Source organism: Cicer arietinum, chromosome 1, assembly GCF_000331145.2.
Source record: "Cicer arietinum cultivar CDC Frontier isolate Library 1 chromosome 1, Cicar.CDCFrontier_v2.0, whole genome shotgun sequence".
NCBI classification, from domain to species: Eukaryota; Viridiplantae; Streptophyta; class Magnoliopsida; order Fabales; family Fabaceae; genus Cicer; species Cicer arietinum.
The window spans coordinates 54,347,102-54,355,938 of NC_021160.2; positions in this window are offsets into that span (position 1 = coordinate 54,347,102).

Below are 8,837 nucleotides of genomic sequence, written 5' to 3' on the forward strand. Positions count from 1 at the left end.
TCTGAATCATCCCATGTTGCCATCATTGATTTCTTTTTGAAGGGAAATCGTTTTGGTGGATTTTTGTTTGATGGACATTCTGCTTTGTAATGTCCCAATTTGTTGCATCCAAAACATGTGACTTGACTCTTGTCAATCTCTGTTTTAGGATTTCTGTTTTGAAATCCCTTTTTGATTTGATCTCTTCTTCTCATCATTCTTTGTATTCTTCTAGTAAGAAGCGCGATTTCATCAACATCTCGTTGTTCATTTTCTTCTGATTCCTCTTCACCTGGTACTGTGATTTTATCTTGAGAGACTTTCAGTGCTATTGCCTTTCCTTTCTTGACTGGTTTGTCTTCTTGCAATACTACCTCATGAGCTCTTAGAGTTCCAATTAGTTCTTCCAGAGGCAGCGATTCAAGGTTCTTGGCTTGGCTTATAGCTGTCACCATTGGTCTCCAAATGATTGGAAGGCACCTCATGATTTTTCTTACTCTTTCTTGCACAGTGTAAGCTTTGCCAAGAGAGCGCATTTCATTTACTATTATGGTGAATCTTGAGAACATTTCATCAATGGTTTCTCCTTCTTGCATTTCGAACAATTCGAATTTCCTTATACCAATGTATATCCTTGTTTCTTTGACATGGCTTGTTCCTTCATGGTGAGTTTGTAATGTATCCCAAACTTCTTTTGGAGTTGTGCATTCATCTACCCTTTCACTTTCTTCACTGCTTAAAGCACATGATAAGAATAATTGAACTTTAGAGTTTAAAAGTACCTTAGCTTTATCTTCTGCTGTCCAATCTGTCCTTTCTTTGACGATTCTTCATTGATCTGGGATGGTACATTATCTGTCTTGAGTGTAGCTAGAGAAGGTTGGAGATGATCAGGAACAAATTGCAGACTGAAACAGAGAGAATACAGGGCTACTGTTGATGTGCAGAAAAACGGAGAATGATCAACGTTCTTGGTTTTTTTGAGTGAACATTCTTGAGCTTAAATAATCATTCTGGAGTTTCCGTTTTAAACGTTCTGGGTTTCCTTTGTTATTGTCTTGTCATATGCCCAGATTGATCAAACTTTCTTGACATTTGAATTTTGGAACATGCAGATCGTCATGATTTTTGTCTGTATTTGAGTCCTTTGATCTTTGCGATCAAATAACCTTTTTGAGTCTGGATTATTCGTACTTGTTCCTTGCCATGTACTTATTAGATATGAATGATTTTCATAGCAGACTTTTTATCACAGGGATAGAAAAGATTTGACCAACTTGCTGTGATGGATAATTTGTTGAAGCTGAAGATCATTCTCTGTTATGATGCATAATGATCTTGTTGTTGTCTTTTCTTGTATTTGCTTGATTCTGCTCTTAATTAAATCCACTCAAAAACACAAGTTAAATTAACATAACATTTAGAATCATAATTAACATTCTTAATTAACCTTTGTTTATTTTCATCAAAACTTAAAATATAGAGTTTGTCTCAACGCGTGTACCTACCTGTACTTACAACCCTATCTGAAAGTACACATGCACTATCTGAAAGTACATGGAAGAATTCAAATTTTATTACTCAATCCGAGGGTTTAAGGAGTTAGGCATTAAGGTTTCAGACATGGAGGAAATAATGTTAATCGAATAAAAAAAACTGTGGTAAAGGAGATAAGAAACAACTATCAAATAGTGGAAACATCTATCAAATCATGCGCAAAGGCACTAATTCTTGGTCCTTTACGATTCTGGCAAGCAATGTGTCGCCGTTTTAGTTGTCAGGTTGGAAACTGCAATCCGAAGCAACATAGATCGTAATTATATAAGGGAATTGACCACACATGAACTACATTTGATGGCTTATTTGTTGAAGGACCTGAAGGACAACGGCGACGAGTTCCCACATCTCAAGGTTCATCAATGGTGTTATTCATCTTTCATGTATTGTTCTTATTGATCATCTATTTTTCTGTTGGCGGAGCTTTTGCCCGTGATGCCATACTTGATGTAGCAAATGTTCTATTCGATTCGAGCTTTGTCTCCTTGTTCTTCATACTTGAAATTGTGGCTAAAAAACTTCTCGGACATTCATATTCCACCACCGCCTTTGTTCTGTCCGATTTCGCGTTCAAGAAAACAGACACAACCAGATTGGTCGCAACTGAGGTGAGAGTTCGAGTCTGACAAAGAAATGAGAGAATCAAGCAAAATGAGTCTCGTTAATGTTGCATCTAATTTTAGGCCTAATGGGCTCAGCCCAATCTGATTATAGCCTTCTATTCACAAAACAAGGAAATTGGATAATCTAATTAGAGGCCATACTTTATTGGGTCTAACCCAAGGCATGTTGAGTCCAATTCATTTATTAGTGGGTTTGCTGTTATGACAAGAAAATGCAGAATAAAGTGTATATGAAACTCAACAATGAGTATCCAATACCTCAACACTGGAATCCAGATCCAAATGAAAAATTGTATTTTATTATTTTAAGAGAATAGTTTGGAACCTTGTGGGATCCAGATCGAAGTGAAAAATTGTATTATATTATTTTAGGGTAGTTGCTATTAATTCTATTTTAGGATAAGATACACTTATTTTGTCCTACTATAATATTTTGTTTGATTCATCAAAATTTATAGGATAAATTACATCTGTGGTCCCTTAACTTAATTTCAAGTAACGTGTTAGTGTTTTATCTTTTTTTTTCCGACTTTGTTCAAAGCAATCTTGATCTGTTACAACAATTCCTTTCCACCCAGAAAGGGATTCAACTAGGTCACATATCAATCTTTATTGAGGATTTTACAAGTCACTTTTTAACCATAAAAAGATTTTCTACAAACTACTCAAACTATAAATAACACTTATAGTCTTAAGTTACAAAGTGATGATTTAAAGAGATTGGTAGAATTTGAGTATGCTCAACTGGTGTTTGAGAATAGATTATTGACAAAAGAGTTCATTAGAATGATTTTGATATTTGAAGAAGAAAATATAGCCGAATATTTTGTTTATGATTGGGAAGCTTTCAAGTATGTAAGTGATGAATTTTGTTAGCACTTGAAGTCCTTATTTTTTTCTTGAGCTTGAGGTTCTTTTTATAGGCTTCAAGAAGGTTGATGACAACTAATTTGAATGTTGAAAAAGTGTCCAACTGTCATGTGTCAAATTTGACTAAAAACTAGACTTTTTGAATCATGAATGTCTGAGCTGTAGCTTCTCATTCTTGATTGTGATTTATGATACTTTATGTGTGTAACACCCCGTTTTTCAAAGCGAGGGTGTATATTTTTTTTCTTCGTTTTCGGATCAAAGAGAAAGAGTGGAGTTGCGAAATCCTTGTTCTAACTCTCACCCAACCTTGGGTTACTAGTTTTGAAGAAAAGGAAGCGACGAAAATGAAAACGGGAGAAGGAGGAAAAATGGGTCACGGTTGAGAGGAAGGAGATGGAAATTGACGATTTTCTTTCCTTTCTTTTTCTTTCCTTTCTTTTTCCTTTCTTCCTTTTTCCTTCCTTCCTTTTATACTATTTTCTTTTCCTTTTCCTTCCTTCTAGTTTTCCTTTCTTTTTCCCTCCAAACAAACATATATAGATAATAAATATAACTTAACAAATATCTCAAAATATCTAGATATTTGTTAAATTACCGTTTCACCCGAAACGCATTAAATTATTCGTAAAAGATTCATTGCAGTTAAATTCAATTTATTTATCGACGAAAAATCTTAATTGGCATCAAAATATCTTTTTGATTATAAAACTCCAAAATATTATTAACTTTGGCTTAAAAGCCTCCGAGCCAAAATCCAAAATACACCAAAAATACATAAATGGTACTTTAAAATTATGGGTCTTACATTACTACCCCCTAAAATTAGTTTCGTCCTCGAAACTATGCATCGATAAATAACTCTGGGTGTTGTTCTCTCATCTTGCTCTCCAATTCCCAAGTCACATCTCCAGTAATTGGGTTCCAGATCACCTTGACCAACGAAACATCCTTGGTCCTCAACCGCTTAATCTTCCTGTCATTAATTCTCACGGGTGGTACTTCGAACGACAGGTTATCCTTTAGCTGGATTGTGTCTGGTTCGATCATGTGAGATGGATCTGCGAGATATTTCCTCAACTGTGACACATGAAACACATCATGAATATTGGACAGTATCAGAGGTAATGCAATCCGATAAGCAACCGGCCCAATTCGTGCAGAAATCTGATATGGTCCAATGAATTTCGGAGTCAACTTCTTCGATTTCAAGGCTCTACCTACTCCAGTAGTAGGTGTGACTCTCAGAAATACATGGTCACCCTGTTCGAATTCCAAAAGTCTGCGACGCTTGTCCGCATAACTCTTCTGACGATCTTGTGAAGTCTTCATTCTCTCCTTGATCTTCCTTACTTTAGCTGTGGTCTGTTGCACCATCTCTGGTCCGACAATCATATTCTTACTGTCTTTATACCAACACAAGGGCGTTTGACACTTGCACCCATATAAAGCTTCATATGGTGTCATTCCAATACTTGCGTGGAAACTATTGTTGTAAGTGAACTCAATCAACGGGAGTACATCATCCCAGCTTCCCCTATCATCTAATACACATGCTCTCAACAGATCTTCCAATGACTGATTCGTCCTTTCAGTCTGTCCGTCCGTTTGCGGATGGTAAGCTCAATCGTAGCTTCGTTCCCAACGCTTCGTGCAATGCTCCCCAAAAATGCGATGTGAACTTCGGATCACGGTCTGATACAATGCTCGATGGTACCCCGTGTAACCTCACAATTTCAGCAATGTAGATCTCCGTTAGCTGATCTACCTTATAGGTGGTCCTTACCGGCAAAAAGTGAGCATATTTAGTTAGTCGATCCACTATCACCCATATGGAATCATTCTTTCTCCTTGTCTTTGGTAATCCGGTTATAAAATCCATGGAAATGCTGTCCCACTTCCATTCAGGTATATCTAAAGGTTGCAACATCCCAGCAGGTCGCTGATGTTCCACCTTTGCTTTCTGACAAGTTAGACAAGTGGATACATATTCCGCCACATGTTTCTTCATTCCTGGCCACCAATAATTCTGCCTCAAATCCTGATACATCTTTGTTGCTCCAGGATGAATACTCAGCTTACTCTTATGCGCCTCTTCTAAAATCGTTTTCCGCATATTTGCAATTTCTGCCACACAAATCCTACCATTAGACCGCAAAACATTATCTGTCCCAATCTTGAACTCAGTCGTTTTCTATTGAATTAAGACGTCATCCTGAGAATTCGCAAATGTAACACCCCGTTTTTCAAAGCGAGGGTATATTTTTTTTTCTAAAAGTAATTAAAAACGAACAAAGAAATAAATCAGGAAATGCTTTTGGATAAATAATTGAGTCATTATAATTTACAAGCAGCGGAAAAGTTTCTCCAATTACAAATCCAAAACATTTCTACATAAACATCAAATGGTACATGGAACCCATTCAAAGATGATATAAAACTGATAATATTTGTATAAGTACAGTTTTCCAAAACTAAAATACTCCAAACCAAAAAGAAGGACCCCTAGTCCCTATACATCATCCTAATCTGATCATCCTACCAAAAACTATACACCCTGAGTAATCTCCACGCGCCCCGTGAGATCCTCCTAACACAACCGCAGTCAAGCATTCCCATCTCCATCCCTGTCCGTAGGGTACGAACCAGTAGGGCCGTCCTGACTCTCATCTGAGGGCAAAGCCCAGATTTCCACAATAGTGTAAAGGGTCACCAACCAGAAAATAACAGATAACACATAGCAATTAAGTTTTTGAATGCTCAAAACAACTTTTTAACTAAGCATGCACCTTAACAGGATTTTCAATATGCGAAAAGTTCATACAGTACATTGCCAATGAAAATGAAGGTAAAATGCAGTTCTCGATCTCCTAATTAACACATAATAAAACAAGACATGGATAGATTCATGAGCAATTAATCATACAACTAAAAATGAGGATTTTCACTGAGCCAATCGATTGGGCAATCGATTGGGGTGAAGATTTTTAATGAAAACAGAATCCTGGGCTGAATTCAATCGATTGGTAAATCGATTGATTGGTTCCTGAGCCCCTGGTTTCGAGCCAATCGATTTCCTAATCGATTTGGTGAGGGATTCTTAATGAAAACAGAATCCTGGGCTGAATTCAATCGATTGGTAAATCGATTGATTGGTTCCTGAGCCCCTGACTTAAGGCCTAATCGATTGGGCAATCGATTTCTTAACTGATTCCTTTGAAAATTGTTTTCGAAATCGATTGGCTAATCGATTTTGTTCATTTGGCCAAGCCCCTGTCTTCCATCCAATCGATTGGGAAATCGATTTCCCTGATCAGTTTTCCAAAAATTCATGAATTAACCTAAGTCATTCCTAATCAAGTCCACAACCTAACACTTAGCAATTCCTACGCGATTACTACGACACACAAAGGTTCGATAACCATCATACTCACACACAATACACAACACATAGCACTTAACACCTTCATCTCAGTTATCACGATAAATCAAAATTCGAATCACTCAATCATAAACTCAAATCAAACATGACTCGCGTGCCAGGCACCCTAATGCAATGCGTATATGCCAAAATGCATGGACTCGGAATTCCAAACCAAAACCCTCCTCGAAGGGCCGTAAATCATAATTGTACCGCCTATCGCAGGCCAAAGTACCAATTACCGAGGTGCCACCTATCACGGGTCAGCACGATTTACTAAAATGCGTAAATCATAAACGTACCACCTATCACGGGTCAGTACAGTTTACCGAGGTGTCACCTATCACGGGTCAACACGATTTACTAAAAGAAAAAGCGGAAATCGTAAATGTACCACCTATCACGGGTCAGTACAGTTACCATGGTGTCACCTATCACGGGTCAACACGATTTACTAAAAGAAAAAGCGGGAATCGTAAATGTACCACCTATCACGGGTCAGTACAGTTACCATGGTGTCACCTATCACGGGTCAACACGATTTACTAAAAGAAAAAGCGGGAATCGTAAACGTACCGCCTATCACAGACCAGTACTGTTTACCTAGGTGCCACCTATCACGGGTCAGCACAATCCACCAAAAATGTAAATCGTAAATGTACCACCTATCACGGGTCAGTACAGTTACCATGGTGTCACCTATCACGGGTCAACACGATTTACTAAAAGAAAAAGCGGGAATCGTAAACGTACCGCCTATCACAGACCAGTACTGTTTACCTAGGTGCCACCTATCACGGGTCAGCACAATTCACCAAAAACGTAAATCGTAAATGTACCACCTATCACGGGTCAGTACAGTTTACCAAGGTGTCACCTATCACGGGTCGACACAATTTACCAAATGAAATGCATGAGCATACACAGACTCCATTCACAACAATCGTTAAGCAAATGCAGATATTAAAAGATTCCCCATTTTTAATACCCATTTAACTTAAACGACTTTCAAACAACATTAATTAAATAAGTCATTAAGAGATTCCCCGTTCTTAATACCGATTTAACTTAATGATTTTCAAAACAAAACGTTAAGCAAACAGTCATATTAAGAGATTCCCCATTCTTAATACTCATTTACCGAAACGACTTCCACTTCTCTACATTTCTCTACAAGCGCTTGGAAACGTTGAATTCCCAAGGGTAAGACGGAGTCTTGAATCTCATACTTCAGTCCGTCTTGGAAACGATGACACATGAATGGTTCATCAATCTCTTCACGGAAGAACCGGAAATGCCTCGATAGCGATTCAAACTTAGCGGCATATTCGCCCACGGTCATGCTTCCCTGGCGAAGTTTCAGAAAATCATCACCCAATTTAGTCTTGGTACTCATCAGGAAGTATTTGTCTAAAAACTTCCTTTTGAATGATTCCCAGTTCACCTCCTCGTGTGCTGCTCCCATCAATAACCTTGCACTCCTCCACCAGTATTCAGCATCCCCCAACAGCATGTAAGTGGCATAGCTGACCTTCACTCCCGCCTGACAATTTATCATTTCAAAGATCTTCTCCACTTCTTGGATCCATTGATCCGCATTCTTTGAATTCTCATCCCCCTTAAACTTAGGAGGATCGTAACGACGGAAGTCTTCTAACCCTCTTGACTCTGCAGCACGGATCTCTCTTCCCCTCTTTTCAAGATCCCGTTGAGTCTTTGCAGCAGTCTGTGCAGCAACAGAAGCAGCCATGTTATTCATAGCCTCCGCCATTTGATCATTCCTATTAGCGTTGGCTCTCGGAGCGTCGTCCCTTCTTGGCGGCATGGTTTCCTATAAAACCATTATCAAGTAGAGTCTTAACACTACTTCAATTAATTCCAAACTAACGTCCGACTATAACAACACATAATAATTATTTTGGACTTGACAACTCAAGTCACCTAAACCGAAACATGATCAGATGAAAACTCCTAACTTATGGGTCGACCTACAATCTATAACCAAGGTTCCACAACTCCCAAAGAAAACTAAACCAATGCTCTGATACCACATTGTAACACCCCGTTTTTCAAAGCGAGGGTGTATATTTTTTTTTTCAAAATTAATTAAACTAAAACAGGGAAATAAATAAAGAAAATGCCTTTTGATAAATAATTGAGTCATTATAATTTACAAGCAGCGGAAAAGTTTCTCCAATTATAAATCCAAAACATTTACACAACAACAAATGGTACATGGAGCCCATTCAACTAAGAAGTCAAACTGACAATATTAGTATAAGTACAGTTTTCCAAATTAAAAATACTCCAATCCAAAAAGAAGGACGCCTAGTCCCTATACATCAACCTAATCTGATCATCCTACCAAAAAGCTATACACCCTGAGT